The sequence below is a fragment of the Rattus norvegicus genome, chromosome 2 (genome assembly GCF_021556685.1).
Source record: "Rattus norvegicus strain SHRSP/BbbUtx chromosome 2, alternate assembly SHRSP_T2T, whole genome shotgun sequence".
NCBI lineage: Eukaryota > Metazoa > Chordata > Mammalia > Rodentia > Muridae > Rattus > Rattus norvegicus.
In genome coordinates, this window is record NC_141535.1 from 237,423,976 (window position 1) to 237,437,251 (window position 13,276).

The following is a 13,276-nucleotide window of genomic DNA, read 5'->3' on the forward strand; positions in this document are numbered from 1 at the left end:
AACAGTATCCCATTATTATTTTACACATGTACATATGTAAACGTCATGGAAACAAAGCTTTCTTACCACTCCTAATTGTCCTTTTGTGATTACTGAATTTCTGGGCTTACTGAAACACAAAAACTGTTATTTTCTATTTTATTTTTGTGCATCTTGTGAAGGAGAAGTTAAAGCCTTGGTTAAAGTATTCATCCCTCAGCTTCTCCATTCTCCAGAGGGAGGAGTTTACAGTTCTCCATGCCCACTGATCGACTGGCGCCATCAGAAGCCTTGCGATTCAGTCTTAAGAACAGTAAAAAAGCATTCCCTCTTTGCTCCAGAACTTTCTTCCCGTCCCTGACTTTCATTCTTAAAATGGGCTGGGTGGCCATGCGTCCACACTGCTGCTTTGTGACACTGATCATGACACACACTTCAATGAAACATGGACTCTGGAATGATTTCGAATCACTCACCAGAGTCATCAAACTCATCTGTAGTCCACCAGCAATGCATGAAATTATACCTTCCCTCTAAATCTTCGTCAATACTGGGAGCTTCCATTGAAGAACGTACAAAAACAAACCAAAAACACTTTGGCAATTTCGACAGTATTTACCATGGCTAGAAAAAGCCAGCCTGGACAGATAAGGAAAATACGGTAGTGATGTGCACAGCACGGTGGAAGTTTATTCAGCTGTAAAGAAAATAAAAAACTGGAAATTATTACACTAAGCAAAGTCCCTCATACTTAGAACGACAAATGCCATACATTGTCGCTCATGTGTGGATTCTAGATTTTAGTCTTCATCATGCAATTTTACGTGTCAAGGAAGCAGAATGAGGAATACCAGGCAAGAAAGGGGATAGTGTGTGGGTGCAGGGAGACAGAGCAGAGACTATGAAGGGGAGGTGTGTATGAGCTCGCTATAATAAAGCCCATTCATGTGTAAGCTAAGTAGAGGCTGTTTGGCAGTTTGGAGGCTAGTGTCTCATTTGAGTTTATTCTTCTTTTACAGTTAAAAAATGTTATCATATATTTTTGGCCACTTTTATTCCAATCATTGGTTTACTTGGCTAATTTTCTGTTTTTATATTAAATTTTTAACTGATTAGAGTTTCTTGGGGCTGGTGAGACGACTCAAGTTAAAGAGCACTTGTTGTTCTTCCAGAGGACCCAAGTTCAGTTCCTAGAACAGGATCTTCAATGTTTGGAACTCCAGCTCCAAGGATTCAGATGCTCTCTGGCCTCCAAGGGTGCACGCACGCGCGCACACACACACACACACACACACACACACACACACACCATTAAACAAAAAGGTTTCAGGGGTCCCTCATGTTCTTCGCCAGACACCACAGGAAGGTGTTGATCTCTGGGCCACCATCTGCTGTAGACAGCATTCTCTCCTGCTCTTAGTTGACTGCTATTTTAAAGTATGGAATTATTTTTGTTTTACACAGAACTTTTCAAAAATCAATGGCTATTTCTTGTGATGTTTTACCTTTTTGTTACTTTTAAGTTCTCCCTAAACTTAAAAATCAAATAAGCATTAATATTTTCTATTTCGCAGCTGTTTTGACAAATTGTTTCTTTAAGATTTGCATTTATTTGTCTGTATTTATCAATGTTACTTGCATGCAGGTGCCCAGGTAGACCAGAAGAGGGACCTGGATCTGGAGTTGGAGTGACAGGTGACTGCAAACTGTTTCACAGAAGTGCTGGGAACCAAACAATAGTCCTCTGGAAGAGCAGCGAGTGCTCCTAACTGCTGTCACACCTCTTTGCCCTCTGCTAACTTCATTCTTTAAGCGTGTGAACCTTACTGTGGTAAAGATCGAACCCCCCACCCCACGGGTGACTTGTGTTAATGTCAGAATTATCTCACTGTTGTGAATTGAAGATCATGACATCTTCAGATATAAATATCTTTATAGTCAACAGGATCTGCAAGTAGACTATTTGCTTTAAAAATGCTATTTCCTCGAGATTTCGTACGATCTATTATGTTCATATTCACTCCTCTCCCCAACCCCTCCCAGGTCCACGCTCCTTTCCCTACCCATCCAACTTTGTGTCCTTGTTTTTATTCTTTTTACATCATCCAAGTCCAATTCGTGCTCCTCACATGTTCTTGGGGTGGGCTACACTCTTAAAGAAAACCCATCAGCTATCCATGCCAAGATCTGTCTCCTCTTCCGGGGGCGGGGCTTCATGCCTCCCTCTCCCCCAATGAGGAGGGTACCACTTCCATCTCTCTCTTGGTGACTGCCTCCTCTTCCGGGGGCGGGGCTTCATGCCTCCTTTCCCCCTATGTGGAGGGTACCACTTCCATCTCTCCCTTGGTGCCATCCCATTTTTTTTCACACATCTGCAAGCTGCCAGAGGCAGCCTCTTTGCTAATTAGTTCAGGGCAGCAAATTTCAACATAGCCTCAGTTCAGATTGTTCCCAAAGTGAAGGGCATGTGAATTCTTGCCTGTACAGCTACAGGTCCAAGAGTGGATGGAGGAGCACAGGCCTCCTTCCAGAAACCAGGCAGGAAACTCGACCCTGGATCCTGTGTTGCCTCTCCCCTAGGGCGATTTGCCGTTATCCTTGTTTGTTTGTTCGTTTATTTACTTATTAACTTATCTTGTAGCACTCACATTACAACACGAAGACACGTGGGGTGCAGGGGGTCTCAGCAGCTCCGAGGCTGGAGTCTGAACCCCCTTTTCCTCCGTGAAGCAATGCTCAACTCCTTGCTTTCCCAGGAATATAAGAACACAAGGAGGCTGTTCGGTGAGTTTGTTTAAGAGGTTTTGGATGGCTCTCCGGCCAGTAGTCATCATGGATCTTGCTTTTGTGGTACTAGTTTTCATTTGTGTTTTACTAAGTGGTACTAATTTTGATTTGGTTTTACTTATAAAAAGATTTGCTAAAGAAATGACACATCCCTGACTCAACAAGGATTGAAAAAAGATAATCCTTAAGTTTCATCTTAAGAGTCTCTGTGTGTGTGTGTGTGTGTAGGTGAGTACATGCGTGTGTGTGTGTGTGTGTGTGTGTGTGTGTGTGTGTGTACGTGGATGTGGAAGTCAGAGGTTAAGCTCCAGTATCTTCCTCAATTTCTCTTCACCTGATGTTTTCAGAAGCTTTCTAACAGAGCAATGCATTTCAGTCCGGGTATTCTTCTGAGGTATAGCTCGTCTGTGGGCTATACATTAGCTAGCCAGGAAACCCCAGATAGGGCCCCCTTTCCACCTTTCCTGCATGGGGCTTGTGGGCGGGTGTAGCCCAGAAGGCTCTTTATGTGGTGGTCGAGGATCAAACTCAATCTGAGCTTGTGCACTTTCCCAACTGGGCCATCAATGGCACAGAGAAGAGTCCCATTGAATGCACGTGATTGGATGGATGGTGAAATACGCCCAAATCCACACTCCAGACATTTCCCAAGTGTACCACGAGGCTGCCTGGGGATGACGTCTCACCTCACAGTAGCTTCTAAGGTTACCAGGAAGGCCCACCTTCTAGCATGCTGGGTTCGGGAATTGGTTTTTAGGGCAAAGAAGCCTTAGACTTGCTTTCTTTTCCATGCCCTTTACCAAAGGTGGGTCAGTTTTGAAACAGTATATCCAGAACTGTTCACTGCGTGAGGCCAAAACGACTCCACCAGAAGCTTAAACAGGCTTTATTTCCTCTTGTAACACAAAGGTGACTATTCTTGGCCTCTGGGATTGTCTGAACTCTAGGGCAGCTTTGGGGTTCAGGCTTTAAGGTATCAGGTTCGGTCCTGGCAGAGAGCCTGCCTCCCACAAGTAGTGTGGGGCAGGGATATGAGTCCCAGCAGCCACCTCAAACAAGTATTTTCCATTCTAGAGAGAGGGTCAGCGCAACGTGTCAGTCTGGGTATCATTCAGTCAGTATGGCTCTCTGTGTAGGATCCCTAGATGTTTTACCCGCCCCTTAGGAAAGCTTAGACAGCCTCTCAGAGCTGTCCACCCCCTGGGCACCAGGTCCCCAGCCAAGCTTCTGCAGAGTGCCTCCCTGGACTGCCGGCCCTCTGCGGCGCCGATCCGAGCCTGGCCGGCTGGGGGCGCGCTCCCGTGGGAACTTGCAGCCTCACTGGCCGGCTTGGCGGGCGGGACCAAGCCGCCCTCCACCTCCACCCCCTCGCCCTAGCAAAGTTGCCCGGGACTCCGGGAGCGTCGCCGCCGACGCTGGAGAGCAGGAGCTCAGCTCCGCCTGCTCCGCGTCCTCCGCTGCTGGCTGGCCAGAGCCCGCTCGCCCCGTCGCGCTCCCCGAGGGCATGCGACAGCGGCGGGACGCTCGGCTCCCGGGCTCGGAGGCGCGGGCGAGCAACAGCGGTGAGTGTCGTACCCAGAGCAGGATGGGGGTTCCCAGAGTCGCCGCCGGCCGGGGCTTTTTTGGGTTTCTCTGGTCTCCAATCCATTTCTCCAAACTCCTGGGGCAGAACTTTCCCCGCGGTGTGTGGCGTACCCTGTCCTTTCCCACTTCGTGTTTCCCTAGAGCAAAAATCAATGCAGATGCAAAGCCCGGCTGTGGGCAGATGGGCCCAGGAGCAGGGACGTCCAGCGCCGCGCTTTGCAGGGGCTCAACTTTCCAAACCCTAGAAAGTTGTCTGATGGTGGGAAACGGGTTCACCCCGGGAGTCCTGGGAGGTGACATTTTCCACCTTGCAGTTTGTGGTGTGGTGGTCTGCCTTTTGGTAAAACCTAAAGCCGAGTGCGAGCGTCTCAGGATTTGGAAAACAGTTACTAGGACCAGCTCCGAAAGCTATCAAAGTTGTGCGGGATGAGCCGAAGGTCCCCAGATCTCCCACACCTCAGACTACAACAGTGCTTTGTTTTGTAGCAGTTTCTTCGTTGCCTTCGCTGTGTAAGTTGCGGCTATCAGAAGCTGCTTAGGCTTGTGATTTGAGGACTGACTGAATATTGGAAACAATTTAGTCTTATTAATGGGATCGTGGAGACGGCCCTCCAAAGCACTTAGAGGTTAATTTGTTAATGGGATGATTTTCCCTAAATGCTTCGTAATTTGCTCCTGCCATTCCACAGTTTTCTCCTGCCTAACTCTTGGTCTTGGAACGTCTCATGAGCAGTAAGACTCGGCTTTTCAGGGCTCCTTCTTGTAGTTTGTAAGTCTGAGGACAGAGTGAATGTTAGACCTAGACAGACTCCTTTTTGGGTGTGAACACTGAGTGCTTGCCCAGCCTTCACTTGATGCCCTGCGCATGCATTGCTAAAGAGAGTTCTTAGGTTTACTCTAGCAATAGTTACTAATCTTGTCACCAGTGGGGGTCGGGTTTAAATCTGTATGGTGGTTTGAATCCAGTGGATAAGTGACTAGAATTCCCTTCCCTGCGCCCACCAGAAGGGACTAAATCAGAACAGCCTTGGCTCAGTTAACGCTGTTTGTCTAAGCAAACTGAGCCATTCTAAAACAGTCTAACCTGTTAGGTGGGCCCTATACCTTGAGACCCTGTGACCCTGGCAGCTTGTCACTACCGTTATAGCCAGTGAAAGATTGTTTAGGGAAAGTTTTTCTATGAATTTTTTTAATTCAAGTATTCAAAACTTGGAGGCTTTGCTTTGATCTAGTGACAGACACCGTTCTTTTATATCTTGCTGAAAGCATCAAGCAATCCCAAGTCTTTATATCAGATCAGTTTTATAGGATGTTTAACAAAAACTGATTTACGTGAAAACATTAAATGTCAGATTGTTTTTTCAGGTAGGGTCTTCTGAACTTGAGATGTTACAATGTTAATTTCTGCCTCTCTATCTCTGTCTGTCTCTGTCTCTCTCTACAAAACCACGAAGGCACAGAAGGTTTGCACATACTGTAGTAGAGCCAGGTAGCAAATAAAATGAATCCTCTGAAAGTCGACCACTCAGGCCTAACCGTGGGGTGCTGCTTCCCTAAGCCCTGCATCGTCCTCCTAAGGACCAGCAATCCATCTTAAGTCGGCCTCTTCCTCCTTTGGGCTGGGGGCAAGAGGTACAGCTTTATAACCTGAGCGTGAGTTGATGTAACTCGGATGACCCATTAGCCACTCCGCTTGGTACGTACATTAGTTCAAATGCTCTCTGGCTTGTGATTATGTCCAACAGAGTGGCTAAGTCTGATTGTAAGCTTGTAGAAGGCGCAGGCCAGCCCTGTGGCATTATTAATGTGGGACGGGGGAAGAACAAGGCTTTCCAGCGTGGCCGGCTTTGTGATCTTAGGCGCATTGTTTCCCCTCCCTCAGCCTTAGTTTGCTCATCTGTAAAACTGAAGACAGGAGGGGGTACCTCACAGACAAAAGGTACCGAAATGGTGGTTACCCTTTCCCCTCCTAAACATTGAAGAACTGACATTCAAGTAAACCCGGCCATGGTTGTCTATCGTTCCAGCAAGGTGTGCAGACTCCAATCCACAGGTGATTAGGTGCACACATTTCTCTTGTGTGCTGCCCGCCTTCCTGGACAAGGACCCTGGATTATTTCCCCTTATTTTCACTGCTGTGACCATAGACTTGACAGGAAGTTACAGAGGGAGGTTTATGCTGTTTTATGACTTGAGGGTATAGCCCAGGGATTAGGAACAGGGATCTGCTTGCTCACATTGGGGAATCGGGACACAGAGAAGGTGCAAGAAACATGACTTCCTTGAGCTATGCCTTGTCCCCCACAGCCCCAGTGGGACTATTTCATTTCTAACCTACAACAGGCCTGCCCCTGTCTGTCTAGTACTAAGCCTTCTCCTCTCGGTCCTGATGATGTCTCCTCCTTATCTTGGGTGAGAGGAGGCAAGGAAGACAGGGAGTTATCTCTGTAATCACCTAAAGCCACCGTTCCCAACCTGTGGCTCACGACCCTGTTGGACGGTTGGATGATCCTTTTACAGGGGTCACCTAAGACCATCTGCATAGCCTATATCTACATTGCAATTTATAACAGTTATGGAATAGTGATGAAAACAGCTAAATGGTTGGGGGTCACCACGACACAAGGAGCTTTATTTAAGGGTTGCAGCCCTAGGAAGGCTGAGAACCACTGGTCTAGAGCATATGCTTTGTATGGGCTGGGCTAGAGGTGTTTGGAATATTAGAGTCTAGTTTCTTTTTTTTTCTTTTTCTTTTTCTTTCCTTTTTTTCGGAGCTGGGGACCGAACCCAGGCCTTGCGCTTGCTAGGCAAGCGCTCTACCACTGAGCTAAGTCCCCAACCCCAGAGACTAGTTTCTTATGACAGCCCCATCATCATTGTGGGACCTACGACTTTAAATATATGACGCCATTTTTAGTTGGTTTGATAATTTATATGGTGGGGATTATAATTCCTTGTCCATTTACCTACATGGGTTAGCAATAGGTCCTGTTAAGTCGTATATACAAGCACTGTACTCCAAGAGGGGCCTTACACTGAGGAATTAAAGAGGCAGGGCATCCAGATGTGGACCATCTTGGACAGATTCCCACACTACTGGTTACTTGAGTGTCAGGATATTCCTGCGGTGTCTTCGGGACCAAGTGGCCATCATTGCCCTCTCTCCTATGGCCTCTCTTCTGTTCTTTGAGGTCACATTATATTTCAGGTTGGGAATTGTAAGCAGAGCTTAAGAGACTGCCCTGAATAGGACAGTTAATGCTGAACCGAGATTATCTAACGGCTTGCAAGGGGAGGCACAGAGCAAAGTTCCAAGGCTCTTTAAAGTGAAAGACCATCTCTTACCTCAGTTCATGGTGGATAAACCCCAGGAGCTAGCTACCCTTTTAAGGCCAGGAAGAGAACGAGAACAGAAGTTTAGACAGGGTAGAGATGGCACCGGGCTCCCTGCATCATCCTCTCAGCCAGGCCCCGTGACTTCGTGATGCCTTGAGTTTTTAAGGCTCACTCTGCAAAGTGATAGCAGGATTGGAGCCCGGTCCTTGGCTATTTATGTTTTTCAGTCAGAAAGACATATGTTACTCTTCACATAACCAGGAGCACAGAGAACAGTTTTGCCTAAGGGAAAGGTTCCTACATCCTAGGTTGTAGCCACCTCCTCCTCATGGTCCTCCAGGCCTCCATCTTCTTCTTTATTCTCCCTTCTGGTTTGGCTCCTGCCCCCTAACTTGTCCTGCTTGCCTACGCTTTGTCCCATGACTCCTGATATTACCCGAATTCTTCATAGGTCTTATCTCCCCATCAGACCTGACAGGCCGTATGCTCCCCACCAGAACAGCCAGCCGTATTCTTTCCTAAGATTGTGAGGCAGGCCCTCTATTTGCTCTTCTGACAGTCTTGTGTCTCTATTGTTCCTGAGACACACTAGACTGGCTTCTTCTAGCCCTGGCTTAGACTCACCCATGTGCTGACTTGTGCAGTTACAAAGGGATGGCTTGGCCAGTGGCAGGGAAATGGAACATGGATGTCATGCAGTCGTGAATAAGCATGTAGGGTTGCCCAAAGGCCTTCCAAGCAAAAGTGCAGCCTTAGTAAAAGAAGTGAACTTGTTTTATGAGTGAAACTTTTAGGCAATCTCTTGGCTTCACTTCACAACTCAAGTCCTGACTGCTAGTGAAAGGGTTGCAGAATTAAAACTCCATTCTCGGCCTCTTACAACAGAGGGTGCAGAAAGCCATCCTGCCTCGTCTCTGGGACAGTGACTTCGGGCACCATTTTATTTTGTGTCTGCCAGGTTGCCCCACCTTAAACCTGCCTGGTTTAATTTTTGAGTTTATTATTGTTTATTGGGAAGGATTCTAGACTATGTTAGTGGGCTGTTCCTCATCGACCGTCCACACTGAGAGTCAGCTTGCATCAGTGGCTTCAGCAAGAGTCAGTCATGTCTGTGAGGGTTGCCAGGCGTGATTCATCCTTCCCAGCCCTCCCCAGGGTAAGTTGGCATTCTCCTGGAGGAGGAACTCGCCTTCTCATGCTTGCACTCACTTACAGTAGGAAACACTCAAGAGACTCCTTTTGTATTCAGTATGTTGAAATCTTACAGTTCTGTTTATCTTGATCTTTATATTGTACTCACTGGAAATTCTGTGGCGCTTGGTCTTGCATTTTGTCATTTATTGATCCTTGTTTCCTTCTTTCCTTCCTTCCTCCCTTCCTTCCTTCCTCCCTTCCTTCCTTCTTTTCTTCCTTCCTTTCTTGCCACAATATGTTCCTCTTGTACTTTCTCTAAACTAATCCATCCTTTCTTTTAATAGATGTTATTTTCTCCTTTTAAAACTCTGCATATTTGAGGCTTTGACGTGTTGCTTTGGTATACTTAGCTCAGTACACATATACACCATAAAAAGATTTCTGTGGTTAAGTAATCTTCTAGGCAGATTACTTCTATCTTACTGAGAGAAGCCCTCTGCTGTGCCCCACAGGTGGGAGGCCACCGGAATGGGGAGGTAACAAAGTTGCTGGATGTCAGGGGAAGGAGCCTAGTGATACAAGGTGCAATGGGAGAAGGGTGGGAGGACATTGACCCATGGAAAGCCTATGTACCTGTTGTTGCCTTGCTTGTGAACTCTCTAAAGACAGAACTGGGAAGTAAACACACACACACACACACACACACACACACACACACACACACACACACACACAAGCAACAAACACACCTCTCAATATTTGGTCGTGTGCTATACAATGACAGTTGTAAGATCCAAGAAGAATCTTTTTATTTCCTTTGTGCATGTCTGCAGAGCTTCTCTGGCAATTGGAGACTAGATGCCTGCCATCATGTATATTTCTTCTTGCTTGCCCAGAGCAACCAGTCTCCCTGCTGTGAAGGACCCCTCCATGACTACTCTGTGCCGATCTCCTTTCCTGGGTCCATGGTTCTCAACCACAGCCCACGCCTCTGTGCTGCCCTGAGTGGGTTGCATCTTTAGTCATCACCGGTGTCGATAAATGTCTCTGGGAGGAGGACGAAATAAGCCTTAGCTGGAGATTCTGCTCTCTATTATGAGCTTTCTGAGGGAATTTATAGCCGTATAAAATGTCTTTGCATGGACACGGAAGAGGAATCAGCGAGTGGGTGATCTCTAGGAGTCCTGGAACCTGCCCATCGTTCACTGCAGCCCTCCACAAGCTCACAGGATCAAGCAGAGGAAAGCCAAAGAAGGCAGAAAGTTACATTTCCTCAGAGAGTAGTCGTCCTCCCTCCCCCCACCCCCCACAGTTTCCCGGTTCATTTCTAATTTAATTTATCCTTGTTAGATCACTGGAGTCTCTTGCCTTGTAAAAGTTAATTACTTGTTGTACTGGACAGATGTAAACTTTCTTCCGAGCTTGCTCTGAAATAGGAACAGTGGCTAATTACTGCTGTTTTCTGTAATGCATTTAACATCATTCTGACATTTCCATTTTGTCAAAAGAGCTTTTCCCCGAGAAACCTCTGACAAATTTTTAAAGAAAAGATGCACTTATAAAATTGATATCTTTTTTTTTATCACAGCCAGATCATATTTCTTCTGGAATCAGTAAAAAGCTTGTAGAAGACATTAACATCATTATAGAGAACAATTCTATGTGTTCTCTTTCTTATATGAGCAGAAAATTAGCTAAAACAAGAGACTTTGACGGTTGGTACAGTGAAAAGGGCCGGAAAGTGGAGAGTCGGTCAGGGTGAATTAGCATCCCATTTGTAGCACTCCGGTGCTGTGACAGAAAGGTCAGCAAAAGCTTGAATTTTATGTTCTGATAGCCCTGCAGTAACTGGGAGTGTCACAGGCTGAAATGCCTCTGATACACCCCACCCATCAAGTGCCATCGTTTAGTGAAACAGTACACTGTCCAGCACAGATTTCAGATAGCTGGAAACCATGAGAACTGCCTGGCGGTGGGAGGGGCCTAGAAAAACCATCCAAATTCACAATTTGAAATTCACATTTGCTATGGAATGGGCATCACTTTGTATCATCATAAAGTAAAAGTAAATCCTAAATTCACTCACTGTAAGTCGGGAACTGCCTGCAGTTAGAGGTCTAAACATCAGGGATTCAGGCAGCCAGCTAGAAAGTCCCTTCCCTCACAGCCGCCCAGGGCTGTATCTTTCCCAGGTGGTGACAAAGTATCAACAAGTATCAACTGGGCTCTGAACAAAGCAGGAAGGAGAGGAGGCGTGGCTGTTCTGACGGCCACACCCCACACAATGTGGTCCGAGCAAATTGATCCCTTTGTTTTTCCTCCCTGACACCCTCTTTTGGACCCACCCCTCACCTCCACCTCCAGCCTTGGGGTCTCTTGACTCCAAGTTTTCTAGACTTTGAAGGGAACAGGACTGTGGTGTTCCCTTCATCCTAATAGCCTATGCTCCATTTTGTCTCCCTTCACTAACCAAAAAACTGAGCCTCCTGAGGGAATATCTGTATTTAGGCCCTGACTGACGACGATAGCAGCAATCAAGTCAACAGAGTGTGAGAATGTTCTAAACACATTGAATCTCCCTTATCATCTCCATTTTGCAGAAGGGCAAATAAAGGCACAAAGAAGCTCGGTGGCTTTCTAGTTGCTAAGCAAGGCTTCTAAGGGGCTGACTGGTTCCATAGGCCATGCTCACTGGCAATGTGAATGGTGCTTTTGTCAAAGAACCAACTTTTCCCTACCTTATATTCTTCTTACATTCATCAAGGGCCAGTTGACCGTTTATGCAGACACTTATTTCTGGACTCCCTTTTCTCTTCCATTGGTTTGTACATCTGTCTTTCGTCAGTACTATACCATTTTAGTTACTGTAGCTTTGTAATATAGTTTGAAATAAGAAAGTGTGACTTCTCTAACTTCGATCTTTCCTAAGATCATTTGAACATTTAGCAATTTCATATGAGTTTCAAAGGTTTTTTTTTGTTTGTTTGTTTGTTTTGTTTTGTTGTATTGTGTTGTGTTTTTCTGAATTGAATCTGTTGATCACTTTGAGTGGTCTGGAACATTCTAACACTCTGACCCATGAATACGAGATTTTCTTTTCTTCATTTCTTATCTGTGTCTTCTTTAATTCCTCTCAACAACGTCCTATTGTCTTCTGTGCACGAGCTTCCGAGTCCTTGGCCGAGTTTATTTCTTGGTTCTTTGCTCTGTTATGATGATGCTATGAGTGTAATTGCTTTCCTAATCTTTGCTGTGATTGTTCACTGTGAGTGTATGGAAATGAATGTGCTTTGTGTGCCTGACTTCTGCTTTGCACCCTCTGACAAATGTCTTCGTTTATTCATTCTGAGACTCATTGAATCTGTAGAGTTCTTTACACAAAAGATCATACCCCCTGTGAACAAAGGCAGTTTCACCTCCTCCTTTGCGACCTCTTATGCCTCCTGGCTTTCTCCGCCAGTCTTGTTGGGGGTGTGCTTTTGTGCGGCATTCTGGAAGCGTGGCTTTGAATTGGTCCTTTTGGAAACCGCGTGTGCTTTTAAAAAAGTATGCCAGTGTTTTTGAGAAGAAGGAAGGAACAATGGACAGATTGGGGAATGCCAGAGAGAGAGAGAGAGAGAGAGAGAGAGAGAGAGAGAGCACCATTTCCAGAAGGAGGAGCCTGCCTCTGAGGCAGGTTCAGGAGATGTCTCTTCACTATCCTGCCCCCATTGCGTTGTGAGGGCTACGCAGTCCTGGCCGTCCCTTCTCTCACCTATTTCAAATACCAGTGCTTCCGTTTCGTGTATTGAATGGTGAACCTGCCGAACTGTGGGGAAGAAGTGACAAAACCCACAATTACAGCTCACACTCAGAACTCTCCGGGGCAAGTAGCATCGACAGGGACCTGCAAATGCTGAGTTCTCCCGGCCGAGGAGTGAACTGTGAAGGTGGCCTTCCAGAGTCCAGAGTCTGACCTTGATGCTCTCTGGCCATATCTAATGTGAGTGTTTAAAAACCACGTGTCCCACGACAGAGGACAGGCATGAGCCCTTCCAGGTCAAGCTGTGGGCTTCCTTGCCATTACGGTTCCTCACGCTTTGAGGTCGTTGTTTGTTGTGCTTCTAGTGAATTCTACATTATAGCTGCCACACGTGAGTTCCACTCTGTGCTGAGTTCCCAAGCGTCCCTACTTTCTGGTTTGGATGCTTCTGCTTACCCTGTCCCTCCCATCCTCCCGCCGGATCTACCTTGGGGTTTTCTCAGATGCAGACCTGGGAGGGGGGGACGTACCGACTCCCATCCACCACAAGCTTTTCTCCCCCTGGTCCCACTGGAGCATCTAAAAGGCCTTGGAAAGCCCGTGAGTGCTTCGTGGAAACTCCCACTGTGAGGTTAGAGGAGCAGCCATGTTTTCCAGAGCTCCGGGGCTCTCAGCTGCTAGATGTGTTCTGCTCCCTTCTACTTTTGCTCACAA

General features: G+C 46.6%; 1 protein-coding gene across 2 annotated transcripts in view; it reads left to right on the forward strand.

Moving 5' to 3' along the window:
* Positions 1 to 2,166: 2,166 nt before the first annotated feature.
* The window catches only part of Lpar3 (lysophosphatidic acid receptor 3), a gene marked incomplete at its 5' end in the record, with an annotated part of 70,246 nt that continues 59,136 nt past the window's right edge, over positions 2,167 to 13,276 (forward strand). The window contains 1 exon segment of one of the 2 annotated variants that reach the window (NM_001439416.1): positions 2,167 to 2,763. 2 annotated transcript variants of the gene reach the window in all.